This window comes from Sciurus carolinensis, chromosome 3, assembly GCF_902686445.1.
Source record: "Sciurus carolinensis chromosome 3, mSciCar1.2, whole genome shotgun sequence".
Lineage (NCBI taxonomy): Eukaryota > Metazoa > Chordata > Mammalia > Rodentia > Sciuridae > Sciurus > Sciurus carolinensis.
The window spans coordinates 143,956,109-143,971,329 of NC_062215.1; the positions used below are offsets into that span (position 1 = coordinate 143,956,109).

At 36.3% G+C, this 15,221-nt stretch overlaps 1 protein-coding gene across 2 annotated transcripts in view; it reads right to left on the reverse strand.

Moving 5' to 3' along the window:
• Nucleotides 1–15,221, reverse strand: part of Hecw2 (HECT, C2 and WW domain containing E3 ubiquitin protein ligase 2) — a 373,687-nt gene that overhangs the window by 211,211 nt on the left and 147,255 nt on the right. The gene's annotated exons all lie outside the window — the stretch shown is intronic.

Genomic DNA, 15,221 nt, shown 5'->3' on the forward strand with positions numbered 1-15,221 from the left:
TATAGCTCAGTGCTGTAATTACAATCCCCCAAAAAGAAGTAGTTATTTTGCAGAGTGAAAAGATGATCATTTCTTGATCCATCAGTATTTTCATAATAGCACTTGCCTGTACTAGAGGTATAAAAGTTATATTGTATATATCCAGGTATTACTTCAGAATGGTCAAAACACCACAGATAGTGGGGTGCAGTGGCCCGCACCTGTAATCCCAGTGACTCACCAGAGGACAGTGAGTTCAAAGCCAGTTTCAGCCACTTAGCAAGGTCCTAAGCAGCTCAGTGAGACCCTGTCTCTAAATAAAATACAAAAAGACTGGGATGTGGCTCAGCAGTTAAGTGCCCCTGAGTTCAATCTCTGGTATCAAAAAAATTTAAAAATAACATCACAGATATTCTTCATGCCAAACAAGACACAACTTTCAGAAAAACATCAACAACTGCTTAAAAGAGAATAAGAACAATGACAAAAAAGTCTATAAAGGTAGAATTCACACTGAATTCAAGAAAAACTTTATTCCTATTTAAATATCCAGTGTTTTCAATACTGAAGACAGATTCCATACACACAGAAACAGGAAGTGAAAGGCCAGTACATTGCATAATAGGGGAAAAAACTAGAATGACAGTCCATTGCTATGCTCTTAAATATAGAGGATATTCTAAAAATTCTTTCAGACACCTGGGATATAGTAAACTCCTAATATAGTTGAACAAATGAATAAATAAATGCCAAAAATATTCTGTGGAAAAAATGATTAGCGGAAAACTATATAATAGGGAATAAATTTTGGAATAATGCTTCAATCAAAAGTATTTTTACATCATAACTATGAAGCCCAAAACCTGCTCTTTGATTAATCTGTGTGGACAGCACAGCAGAGAGAGCAGGATAAGGTGCTCATCATGTAACAGACAGGACACAGTTAAGGTGTTAAGAGCTCAATGGAAGAAACCAACATGGAAGAAGAGAAATCACAACACAGCACAATCAGCACTGAAACCCACAGGAAAGAATTCCTAGGGAGCAGGAAAATGCACCAGTTGCTGGAAGGGTTAGGAGGTGTATCACAAGTGGGTGACTTCCAAGTCCTGTCTAAAAGAACATACAGAACCAAAAGAATATCCTATCAAAAAACAGACATTGACCTTGAAGAAGGGGACAGGATAGGAAGTACAGTGCTCAGGAAAAGCTTTATGCAGTTCCGTCAGGAGAAAGAACTAGCATGTGCAGGTGGAATTCCTGCCTCCTAGAATAACCTGCTTTTGTGTGAACACACACACACACACGCACACACCACACACGCACACACACACCCTATTTCATGCTAAGTCCAAATATTTTCTTAATGAAGAATCCGCTCTCTACCCTTCCCATCTCTGAACCCATCTCAGGCATTATACATTCCTTCTCCATGCTCCTGTGGTTTTCAATATTGTTCTGAACACACTGCATTATGATTACCAGGTTTCATTCCTGCCTATATCTCACCCTATTAAACTGGGATAATTCATGTTTCTATCCTATTGCCCAGTGGCAAATAGTGGGATCTCGACAAGTATTTTCAGGGGTGTGGGTGGTAGTTACCTCCTCTGTAGTAGTGACAATTATAGATGTTATCTTGACTCATCTTGCTTGCAATTTTAAGAGGCTGGTATTATTCTCATTTGGTACATGGAGAAATTGAAGCCAGAATGTGGCAGAGCCAGGAAGTGAATTCAGGTCTGTTCACTCCGCTACTACCAAACCAGCCTCCTAGTCAGTCAATGCTGAGGTCAGTGGATCCACTGGACTCTACCCAGTTCGAGCTGTTCATATGCTCAGTTCAGGGCACTTACACTGTCCTGGTGATGACTTTATGAACTACAGTAAAATGACAAAAGGTGACCACTTGTAGTATTTGTTTTTTAATAAGTTTGACATAGGAAGAGAAAAATCAGGCTTTTTCAATGAGCAAACATTGGGAGTTTTGTAATTCATAAGTTAAATAAAGTAAACACAAAAGATAAATCTACAAAGACTTGAATCCTTGAAGAAGACTTGAAGATGTAACGGTGAATTAACGTCTCCATTACATCTGAGTTAAACACTCCAATCTCCACAATTTAAAAAGACTAAAAAATCTGAGTTGCTCTATATAGTAGCCCTGAAGTCCATAAGAAGAGCACGCTTATTATGAAGTGAGTCCATATTTATTCAACAATTCAACAATAATGTCAGTCAGATTGTGGAAACAATGGACAGAAAAAATATAATGTCTTTGATAGTTATCACAGTTCCACTATAACTGAAGGATTGACGGCATAAAGTTAGTCTAAAGCCTTCACTTTAAAAATAATGATAAAAATTGATGGTGCACAATGAAATGGAGAAGAGAGAAGGGCCCCTGAAGGGGAAAACCCCCAGAGAAAATGAAGAGAAGATTCTGTACATACTATACACCTTTTCTCATAACCTACATTAAGTAGAGGGAAAAAAGGATATTCTTGGTTCAGTAAATCAACAAGGACTAGAAGTTAAATTTTAGACTCTTCCTATGTGCTTCCATTTGTTTTATAATGCCTTCTATACTTGTTTTGTAAGAAAATCCAATTTAGTGCACACTACTGCTGCTGATTCAAATTAGTCAATTTGGGGGGGTGTTTAATCTTTAAATTGTTTACTTATTGTTTTAAGTCACTGTTTCATGGAGGTTTGCCACATATCGTATATAACTAGGACGATCCTTATCTTCGAAAAACCACAATAATAGTAATGACCAATATGGAAGAAGAGATTAAAACAGGATAGAATTAGATGTTGTCACAATAAAAAAGAAGATAGGGAGGAAAATGACTAGAATGAAAAGATTTTGAACAGTTTGAGGCATTAGAGAAAATGATTACTGATAGCCTCTGTTAACTCAATTACACATGTCAAAAGTTTAAAGAATAACCACTGGTGGAATAAAACTAGAAAGTTTAATCTCCAAGAAAAGAGAGGAAAAATGTGGGAATAGGGAGTAATTCATTTCAATGGAAGGCATAAAAGTTGGGAAAAATAACTATGATAAAGGATGATATACAGAAAATAAATAAGATATAGAAATAAGTCCAAATATGTAAATAATAACAAGTATAAAAACACTAAGTATACCAAAAAAGATACCCACTCACTTTGGATTAAAAATCATAAACCTTTAGATGATTTACAGTAGATAAATCTGAAGCAAGTAAATAAATATTGTAAGTAAATCAGTAGGAAAAGGTACCAAGCAAAACTACCTGAAGGAAATGGACAAAGTAATTGATAACATGAGACAAAACAGAATTTAAAAAAAATAGAAGGACAAAAGAAATGCATTATAAATATACTCCTTTATAGGTGTGTCTACTATTTAGTCCTTAGGAAAACAGGAAAAGCTAATTGTAACACACTATAAAATTAGCATGTCTGATAAAAAAAATTTTGTGGATTAGTAATGAATTTTAACAGAACAAAGAAGTTCTTAACCTGATGCCAAAGCTCACTTAACTCCATCACAAAATATTTACAAATATTATTTAACATTTACTAATTATGTCTATATAAGTTTTCTTTCAGGAGAAGTGGTACAAATCAGCATGGGAGAAAAAAAAACAACTCAGGTAATATTTCTAAAATAACTGGATGGAAAGTAAAAATAATCTCCAACAATAGACAGAAGAATGCTTGTTTCAATAAGGCTCACGGTCAATGTGTTAAAGGATAAAATAGATTAAAGTTTCTTTGGATGCTACAACATTGACTTATGCAATTTTCAAAAACCTACCAGATGTCCATAAAAGTCTCTCTCAATCATTCTGAATACCTGAACTCTCTTATGAACCAAATCTTCGACATGTATATTAAAAAGACCCATGACACCAATTCCATGATGTGAATTCAGATTCCACTAACTACTATTTTGCCTTCACACTGGTACTGTCCTTGGTATTGGCCTGGGCATGTCCACTCAGTCTCTGAACACCTTTGCAAAGTGTATACCAAAGTATGGTAGTTTCCAACCCCGGGATCACCTGTTCTTGTAGTGACCATGCTGGGATGTCTTAGGCTTTGAAACTGACCAAAGGACCAAATACATTGTCAGCAAAGTGTATCTAGTATGGCAGAAACACGAGTACTTGGCTGAACAGTCAGGGACTCCTCCACGTTTCCCTGTCTCCTTGCAGTTAGGCAGAATATGATAACAATGCCTAACAGTGTGCTCTGAGCAGAAGTGAAATGCATCACCTAAGTGCCAAGACATCTAAGAGCTGGTATAGGAGTCTCCAGCTCTCTCTTCTCCTGACACCTGCCAAAGGAGGCCATGCGTTCCAGATAGCACAATGACGAGATGGTTAAGGCTTTAAATCCAATATGACAAAAATAAAGAAGGTGGTAAGCCCGAGCTCCCAAGTGACTGCAGGATTCAAGGTCCCTGCCAACCCACATTAGGTATATAGCAACACCAATAAATAATCTTTTGTATTCAGTCACTGAGGATGCAGGGTTAACTTAGTAGTGTAATGTAATCTTACCTATCTTGATTAATATGACAAGGTGGCAAAAAGTAATATTTATAGAGTTAAGTTCTTCCAAAAAACAATCTCATATTCAAAGCTCTTATTTTCTAAAAGCATTTTTTAAATGTAAAGATATGAAATAAAAAAATTTTCCCTACCAATAATCATGTAAAAGTATCAAAAAATATTAAAAACAGGCACTAAACTGCATTTGAGTTATTCTGGAAATGAATACCTAGCACATTAATTCTGTGTTCCATTTGGTTGAATTTCAGATTAATTGCAGCTTTCCCATCACCCTGAAAAGCATGTTGATTTAAAGCCGATAAAGACTGAAACCAATATACCTTATTGTTTAGCATTCATATTTTAAGTGCTTATATAATTTCCAGAGCTCTGTTTAAAAAAAAAAAAAAAAAACAGATTTTGTTTTCTGTAAGCAGAAATGGTCCCAGTGTGTTACTTGAGTCTGGAAATCCCTTCTTGGGGATTCATTCAGTGGGTAAATCTGTACTGCTTCAGACACCAGTAAAATGATTTTATATTATTAACAGTGATAGTAGCCAAAAAAAAAAAAAAAGTTTATAATCAGCAGGAGTTTAGAATGAGTCTAGGCACCTTGCTGAGAGTTTTATACACAGTATCACATCTAATCTACGTGATATTGCTACTTTTCCTAGTCATTTTTTAATAGGAGAGGAATATGAAGTTTTTAAAAGGTTACATAATTTGTTCATTCAGTCTTCCTTCACTGAGTTTATGAATCTATCCGATTGTAGAGCCAGTGCTATCAACAACTGACGACTCCACAGCTTCTCAGAGTGTGCTACTTGTGATGGTTCTGTATAGTTCATACACAAAAGTCATTTTTTAGCAGTCAATGCATGTCAGAAAGAAAAATATCTAATGTAGCAAAACTTTCCCTAACATCACTGCTTAGAACAAGGTCAGAGTAGGTAAAGATGGTTTATATTGTTTAATATAAAGCCCTCCCATTCATTAATGTTGCTGTGAATTTGATTCCTTTTTATGGCTCAATAGTATTCCATTATGTACACGTACCTTATTTTCTTTATCTACTTATCACTTGATGGACACTTAGGTTGTTTCCGTTTCTTTGCTATTGTGAGTAATGCTGCAATGAACATGGGAATGCATATGTTTTTTTTTTCAATATATGGATTTCAATTCCTGTGGATATAATCCCAGAAGTAAAATTTTTAGATCATATGGTAGCTATATTTTTTAATTTGTTGAGGACCCTCTATACTGTTTTCCATAATAACTATTAATTTACATTCCCACCAACAGTATGCAAGTGTCCCCTTTGCTCCATGACCTCATTAACACATTTTATCTTTTATTGATAAAAGCCAACCTAACAGGTGTGAGATAATATCTCATTGTCATTTTGATTTGTACTTCCCTAATAATTAGTGATGTTAAGCACTCTTTCATATAAATGGTGGTCACTTGTATGTCTCCTTTTGAGAAATGTCTATACAGGTGCTTTTTAAATTATTTTTATTTGTTCATTTTAGATATACATGACAGGGGAGTGTATTTTGACATATTGTACACACATGGAGGATAACTTTTTCTAATTAGGATTCCATTCTTGTGGTTGTACATGACGTGGATTTTCACTGGTTGCGTATTGAAATATGAACATAGAAAAGTTATGTTGGATTCATTCTGCTCTTTCCTATTATCTTTTTAACACTGGGGATTGAACCCTGGGCTGCTTTACCACTAAGTTGCTGAGGCTGGTCTTGAACGTATGATCCTCCTGCCTCAGTCTCTTGAGTTGCTGAGATTACAGGCATGTACCAACTCATCTGGACTTATAAAGGTACTTTGTTGATCAGATTATATTTTAAAAATTATCAATACAACTGGTAATACAAATTTGCAAAAATCAAGAAGGTGGTGAACAAATAACTAAGTACTGAGAAACACTGGACTACGTTTACAAGCACAGAAAAGAAATAAAAACTGGGATGCAGAACATTTAAATTTCAGCCCTAACTGCCCACAGCAAACTTTAGGATATCACCATTCTAGAACTTTTTTATTTGTAAAACATCAGCTTATACTTAAAATATACCATCTTTTTTTTTATTGTAAACAATAAAAACATGTTGTTTCTCTATTTGTACATGGAGTCAAGGCATACCATTTGTGTAATCATAAATTTACATAGGGTAATGTTGTTTGATTCATTCTGTTATTTTTTTCCTTCCCCTCCACCCCTCCCACCCCTCTTTTCCCTCTATACAGTCCTTCCTTCCTCCATTCTTACCACCCTCCTTAACCCTAACCCTAAACCTAATCCTAACCCTAACGCTATCCCCTCCCACTCCCCATTATATGTCCTCATCCGCTTATCAGCGAGATCATTCGTCCTTAGTTTTTTGAGATTGGCTTATCTCACTTAGCATGATATTCTCCAATTTCATCCATTTGCCTGCAAATGCCATAATTTTATCATTCTTCATGGCGGAGTAATATTCCATTGTATGTATATGCCACAGTTTCTTTACCCATTCATCAATTGAAGGACATCTAGGTTGGTTCCACAATCTGGCTATGGTGAATTGAGCAGCAATGAACATTGATGTGGCTGTATCTCTGTAGTATGCTGATTTTAAGTCCTTTGGGTATAGACCAAGGAGTGGGATAGCTGGGTCAAATAGTGGTCATTCCAAGCTTTTTGAGGAATCTCCATACTGCTTTCCAGAGTGGCTGCACTAATTTGCAACCCCACCAGCAATGTATGAGTGTACCTTTTTTCCCCACATCCTCTCCAACACCTATTGTTGCTTGTGTTCTTGATAATCGCCATTCTAATTGGGGTGAGATGGAATCTTAGGGTAGTTTTGATTTGCATTTCTCTTATTACTAGAGATGTTGAACATTTTTTCATATATCTGTTGATTGCTTGTACATCTTCTTCTGTGAAGTGTCTGTTCATTTCCTTAGTCCATTTGTTGATTGGATTACTTGTATTCTTGGTGTAGAGTTTTTTGAGTTCTTTATAGATTCTGGAAATTAGCACTCTATCTGAAGTATGAGTGGCAAAGATATTCTCCCACTCTGTAGGCTCTCTCTTCACATTACTGAGAGTTTCCTTTGCTGAGAGAAAGCTTTTTAGTTTGAATCTATCCCAGTTGTTGATTCTTGCTTTATTTCTTGTGCTATGGGAGTCCTGTTAAGGAAGTCTGATCCTAAGCCAACAAGTTGAAGATTTGGACCTACTTTTTCTTCTATAAGATGCAGGGTCTCTGGTCTGGTTCCGAGGTCCTTGATCCATTTTGAGTTGAGTTTTGTGCAGGGTGGGAGATAGGGGTTTAATTTCATTCTGTTGCATATGGTTTTCCAGTTTTCCCAGCACCATTTGTTGAAGAGGCTATCTTTTCTCCATTGCATATTTTTGACACCTTTGTCTAGTATGAGAAAATTGTATGTATTTGGGTTTGTGTCCATGTCCTCTATTTTGTACCATTGATCTACCTGTCTATTTTGGTACCAATACCATGCCGTTTTTGTTACTATTGCTTTGTAATAGAATTGAAGATCTGGTATTGCGATACCTCCTGCTTCGCTTTTTCTACTGAGGATTGCTTTAGCTATTCTGGGTTTTTTATTCTTCCAGATGAATTTCATAATTGCTTGCTCTATTTCTGTAAGGTACATCATTGGGATTTTAATTGGAATTGCACTGAATCTGTATAGCACTTTAGGTAGTATGGCCATTTTGACAATATTAATTCTGCCTATCCAAGAACATGGGAGATCTTTCCATCTTCTAAGGTTTTCTTGAATTTCTTTCTTTAGTGTTCTGTAGTTCTCACTGTAGAGGTCTTTCACCTCTTTTGTGAGGTTGATTCCCAAGTATTTTTTTTTTTTTCGATGCTATTGTGAATGGTGTAGTTTTCCTAATTTCTCTTTCTGAAGATTCATCACTTATGTATAAAAATGCATTGGATTTATGAGCATTGATCTTGTAACCTGCTACTTTACTGAATTCACTTATGAGTTCTAAAAGTTTTCTGGTGGAATTTCCAAGTTCCTCTAAATATATAATCATGGACTGGGGAGATAGCTCAGTCGGTAGAGTGCTTGCCTTGCAAGCACAAGGCCCTAGGTTCGATCCCCAGCACCGCAAAAAAAAAAAAAAAAGAAGAAGAAGAAGGAAAAACATATATATATACCATCTTAATACCTTGGCTCACTATTACTACTTTATTTTATTATCCAAATGCAAAGAAATATCGTAGAGTGCCAGCCTCTCATGCTGGCGGCCTGGGTTCGAGTCCCCAAAACTCTGGGTTTCTGGAAATAACAAACAAATGCAAAGAAATATGAAAAATGTTCTAATACATTAGCCATGGTATTTTAAAAGACCAACATTCAAAATAGAGCCATGTTCCATTCATCTTTGAATATATAATCAATGCACAGACACAGAGAGATATACATTAAATGCAGTCCAGACAAATGCTGGTAATGACTTGTTTCTGGGCAATGACAATATAAGAAGCTTGAGCCAGAATAGCAAGACCTATATCAATCACATCATTACTTAGGTCAGATGATTTTTTTTTTTCCCCACAGCAAGTTCCTCAATGATGGAAGTGGTACATTGATCTACAAGTTGGAGAAAGCCTCTTTTCTAGTCCAGATCAATAACCATTAGCAGACCAGCACTTTGGGTAGGACTATAGCCCAATATACACTTTCAAGTGTTTATAATGCACATTTTCCTAGTTCTGTTAGGTATGTGAAGTTGCCTACAAATGAAAAATGGCAAATTAAGCCTTTTGAAGTGTTTATTTTTCTTTTTGATTGGCCAGATAAATAAGCACAAGACCAAAGGTTAAGGGGAACTGGATAGTGAATCTGAAATGAATTTAATATGCTCACTTCCTCTTTAACTGTTTCCATTTGACTTTTCATGAAAAGCTATTTGTGTTGCACATGAGATAAGTATTTGGGTCTTTTTATTTAGTGAGTGTAGGAGGAAGCAATGAGTAGCTCTGTTAAATTTTTAAGGGATCAATTCTAATCTCAAAGACCACCAAAAAATTTATAAACCTAGTGATTTCTGAAAAACACCTACAACCCGATCATCTCTAGAAATCTCAGGATGTATATCTTACTGGAGGGAGAACATAATTAGCATATGTTTTGAGAGCTGTGTTCACACCCAACTCTTCTGCAAATGATGCTTTGGTATTTTCACTGTTTTTTTCTTTGCATTTCCAATAGGATCTATTTAATGACTAAAATGCTATTTAAATGTTTATTGTTCTGATTCAGGTGGATATGTTTACCCTCTAGATTAGTAGACTGAAGGTCATCTGGATTGAGTTGTACAATGCAAAACATTATTAACAAATTAAACCAACAAAAACAAAACTCACACTTTTAGAAGCAAACGTAACTCAAGAGAAACAATCAACATGCACACTGTGCCAATGAGCCATGCCTAGCCAGCTCAGTGTCCCACTAAATTCCTTCTCCTCTGGGACTTATTTCTATAGAGACCATCTCTCTGTTCCATAAATAAAACCAGAAGTTGCTAGGAAACAGTCTAGCTTCTCAGGACACAACTCAAGGGGAGCGGCTGCTTCCTACCAAGAGGTATAGAAAGCTGAAGCTATTTCTGACATACGTGCTATTGTTATGAAACCTAGATTCTCAGCACGTGTATGTCACAGAGCTCCAGAAAGAACCTATTACAGAGCTGGTTTGTTGGTGCTATTCAGGAGGCTGAGGTGGGAGAAGCACCGGAGTTCAAGGACAGCCTGAGCAACACAGTGAGACCCCATCTCACAAAAAGAGAAAAAGGGGGGAATTTATTATGCATATTTCTGTTTAGTCATATTAATCCTAAATCCATGATTGAATCTGGACCCCAAAAATCTTCTCCGATCCTCACCTTGGGTCTCCTGTTTTATTTCGCGCCCCTCTCCAAATGTACCACCTCACTAGATTCCATCTAATAGTAACCAAGAAAATGTTTTGAATAGAATCTTCCTATCACATTGTTGGTCCTGTTAAACTTCTGAAAACTTCCACGTGGGTTGGAGTTATTGTTTTCAACATTTTTGCTATTTCTTTTAAAAACCATTTAATGGATTTTGCCTGTATTAAAGCAGCCCTCGGCACTCCCCACGAACAAGTAACCACTGAAGTAGCAGCCCACACATACTTGGTCCTGCCTTTAGGAGCAGTTGTCATCCTTTCCTTTCTCTAGCTGTGCTAGAGACTCGTTTGGGAATAACTACTGGTACATCAAGTCATACTAATAGTGACTGCAACAAGAAGGGGAATATTTCTCCACGTGTAACATGGATTTTGGAGTGCCAGTTCAAGCTCTGTCTTTCTGCTCTACCCTCTATTACGGTTTGGATGTGAGGTGTCCCCGGGAAGCTCCTGTGTTAATGCAGGAGGTGAAACTATTACATTATGAAAGTTGTTACCTAATCAGTCCATCCCACTTTGAATGGGTAGTAACTCTAGGCAAGTGAGCATGGCCACAGGAGGTGGGTCACTGGGGATGTGCCCTGGAAGGGTCCCTTCCCCTCTAACTGTTTCCTAACTGATGTGACCGGAACAGCACTCCTCTGCCATGCTCTTCTGTCATAATTCTGCTTCACCATAGGTCCTTGGCAAGGGAATCAGCCCATCATGAACTAAACCTCTGAAACCATGAGCCAAAATAAACTTGTCCTCCTCTAAGTTGTTCTTGTCAAGTATTTTGGTCACAGCAATGAAAAGCTGATTAACATATCACTCATTCCTTATTATCCTCTGGACTGATACCTCATCATTGCTACATGGATGCAGCAACCCAGGACATCATATCTTTTCATCAGAGTCCCAAGTATGAGGGAAGCAAAAGTTTAAAAGGCTCTTCACGAAGCTCTGGATTTCCACTGGAAAGAGAAGTTGGCCCAATGTCTCTCCTTAATCTCATTGGCCAGGACTGCGTCACATGTCCACTCCTAGTTGGATTACCAATCAGATTTAAACCTTTCCTGAGCCTGGGGTGGCTACCCTGAAATCAAGGTCCTGACTGTAGGAAGAAAAGGGCAGGAAATGGTCCTCAGTTAAAGACCACAGTTCTGCCACATATTCCTCTCCACATGGGAAGATGAAGTCCAAACCGAAATGAGGCTACCTCTCCAATTCAGTCATCAGAAGAGCCCACCCATCCTAGCTCCCGGAGGAACATGGCTTTCTCTCATTAAGAGCAGCTCACCACTCACTCAGTTGAGGACCTAGATAAATCAGTCTTTTATACACCTCTTTAGCCCTATAACTACAGAAACAAGTTATATTTAATGTTACACAAAGACCTGTGTCTTTTAAAATCATTCATTGTAAAAGATCTGCTAAGACCATCGCATGCTTAAGAACATCAAACTCCTCAGACTACCTACATGGTATTTTTTATCTGCAAATGCTTGTCTCTGTGTCAGTCCTAGATCCTTGAGACATCTGGGATGCCAGTTCCTCATTCTCCTGGCTAGGGATCTAAATCTATAAGAAAATATGGTGAGAAGAATTGACAAATACATGAAACTCAAACAATCAGCTTTATTCAGAGTTCTCCAGAAACAGCTAGATGGGAAAATTAAGTGAGACCTTTTAATTCTTTCCATCTAAATCAAAACCATGGAAAGAACGTCTGCTTCAGGTCACAAGGAAGTAATCAGCACCAAATTGGCCTTCCTAATGTAAATCCCTATAATATCAGGTACTGGATAACTGGTGGCATAAGACTGCAATCCACAAGAAAACAGAAATATATGAGGCAACTTCATGATCACCCATATCTCAGCCAGCAGACAATTTCCTGAGTACAGTTCAAGTAGCTAGAGTTCATGGCAGTTCTTCAAACTGTGGAGGTAGAGATCAGAGTCTGAGTCAACTAAAGTGATTAGAATCTCCAGACCCAGATACTAGAAGGAAAGAGCGATGAAGGGGTAAAGGTCAAGCAGTGCTGGAGAACATTGAAACTATGGCTAACACTCCACATCCAGCAACCTCACCTGAAGTGCCTTGGCTTGGAGTAAGTACAAAGTTTTGGAAGGCTCATTCTGAATCTGTCTCAACAAAGCCAGAAACCAAGACCTAACAAAATCCATAGTGTACACCAAACTTGGAGGCCACCTTTCAGCAAGTTAGAAATGCTGGGAAACTATACTGGGCTTTCCACAGATGCATCTCAACAAGGTGTAAACTCACACCCACTCAAGTACAAGGAAATAAATCTGCCTACTATATGCATAAATATATAAATGACATTATTCCCTAGTACTCAGAATTTTTACAACAGTGTATATTAAAGACAGATATCCAGTGTAAAATTAGAGATGGACATGCAAACAAAGACAAAAATGGGAGAAATGTCAACAGAAACTCACCCTGAGTTGGTCCAGATTCTGAAATTTAGAAAACAGAGGCTTTACAACAACTATATCCAACTGAATTCAAAGAAATGAACAAAAATATGAACGGAATGATTTAGCACATAAGAAAAATTAAAACTACATAAACAGAAAGTGCAATTTCTAGAAATGAAGTCAAATAACAAATTTAAAATTCCATCAGATGAGACTGATAACAGAATAAAGATGAAAAGACAGCAAACTTGATGAGAGATTATCAGAAATTATAAAATTTGAATATCAAAGAGAACACCAGTTGAAGGATAATGAAGCAGAGTCTCAGAAACATGAAAATGGATAGAAAAAAAAATGAAGAAATAATGGCCAACATGTCCCCAAAATTTATCAAAAGCATTACCTTATAAAGCTCAGAGAATACCAACCAAGATAAATATAAAGAAAACCATACCTAAGTATATCTTTGAAGTACTAAAAACCAAGATAAAATGAAAATCTTGAACATAGCAAAAGGCAGGAACATGTTACATATAGGGGAGCAAAGACACAGTTGTGATTTATACAAAAGGCAGAAGTCTCTTAAAACAAACTGGAGAAGAGTAGCACTTTGAGATTTATTTCTTAATTCTGCTTTCCTATCTATATCTTTGGGTTAATTTGAGACTTAAAACCCTGACCTATACTTCTTCTTCTGGAAAGTAAAATATAAGAAGACTAAGATTTTGTGGCTATGGTCATTTATTAGTGACAAATTATCTCTACTTTGGACTCCTTAGCCCCTTCCTGATTAATTTAGATGGGAAAATGTAACAAGTTGGGTAGGGAAACAAAAAAGAAGATATGGGGAAAAAAATGTGAAGTAATGTGAGCCAATGTCTTGATTCTACAATCCTATAGATTACGTTATTAACACACAGAAGAAATTAGAAAAGAAAGTAAAAATTGATTATTTCCCAAAGAAATATCAGATAACATTTTTAAAAATACAATGCTGTAGTTGTAGCCTTACATTAAGATTTTTATGTCACAAAATCTAAGCTGGGAAAAAGGAAGAAAAACTGTTAAGAAAAGTAAAAAGAGAAGTTTTATGAAGCCCGAAAGAGTACGATGACATTAAAACCAAACGAGTTACTTCAAAAACCCCATAAAAACTGTAAACTTTTTATGACCATAATAACCCAGATATAATTTTTAAAGCATGTATCTTCCTCACTTTGGATATATTCTTAAATGCAACTGTGGAAAATACTGCACTGTGAAGACGTTTTCCTCTTTGTTGTTGCCATAATAGAAAAAAATAATAATAATTCATTGATATTTCTGCTATTTGGAATTCACATTATTTAGCATGGTTAATCATTAAGAGTTACATAAGTAAATGCAAACCAATTTTTTTTAAAATTTTAGTCAACATAAAAATTCTCAATTCAGAAAAACACACAAATTTTGGTACATATAATGTTTTCAAAATTTTTCAGCAAGGATGCTACTATTCATCAAACCAGAGTTTCTCAATAGTGGCACAACTGATATTTGGGGCCAGATAAATCCTTGTTGTAGGGGGCTCTTCTATACGTTGAAGGATATTTAGCAGCATCCCTGGCCTTGTATCCCCCACCCAGCATTGGCAACCAAAAATGTCTCCAGACACTGCCAAATGTCCTCTAGGGGGCAAAATTGTCCCTATCTGAAAAGCACTTAGACATATGTGCAATAAACAGTTTTTTTCCTCCTAATATATTCATTAAAAAAAAAGAAAAAAAGAAAAGATTTCTGGCTTATAATTTAAGTTGAAAGCAATAATCTCTAAAAAATGATCTGATGTTAAATTTGAAATGAATTTCCTTCATTCAAAGAAAAAGTTATCCAACTTCAGGGAAAATAGATTTTATTATTGGGTTGAATTTAGATTTTCTTTATGGTTAGGAGGTTTCAATTTTTGCTTTCAAATAAAGCAGACTTTTTGCTTACTGGGATGCTTCATTCATCACTCATTCATCTATGAATAACAGGTACAAATTAGCTACATGGAGCTGTGAGTGCTATTATTAAAATAAATAGCAAGTATTTATTTCTCAGTCATTTATCAGGACACTTTTTTTCACCTAATTGATCTGAGGTACATTCAAGGAATTTTGAAATACAAAGATACCTTAAACCACAGATTGTTCTTTATGAAATCCAACCTTTCAAAAATACAAAACATTTTTATATCATTCATCTGAATGTAATAAAAGTCAATAATTGCCTTTTTACTGGGACTACTGATCAAGGGTAATGG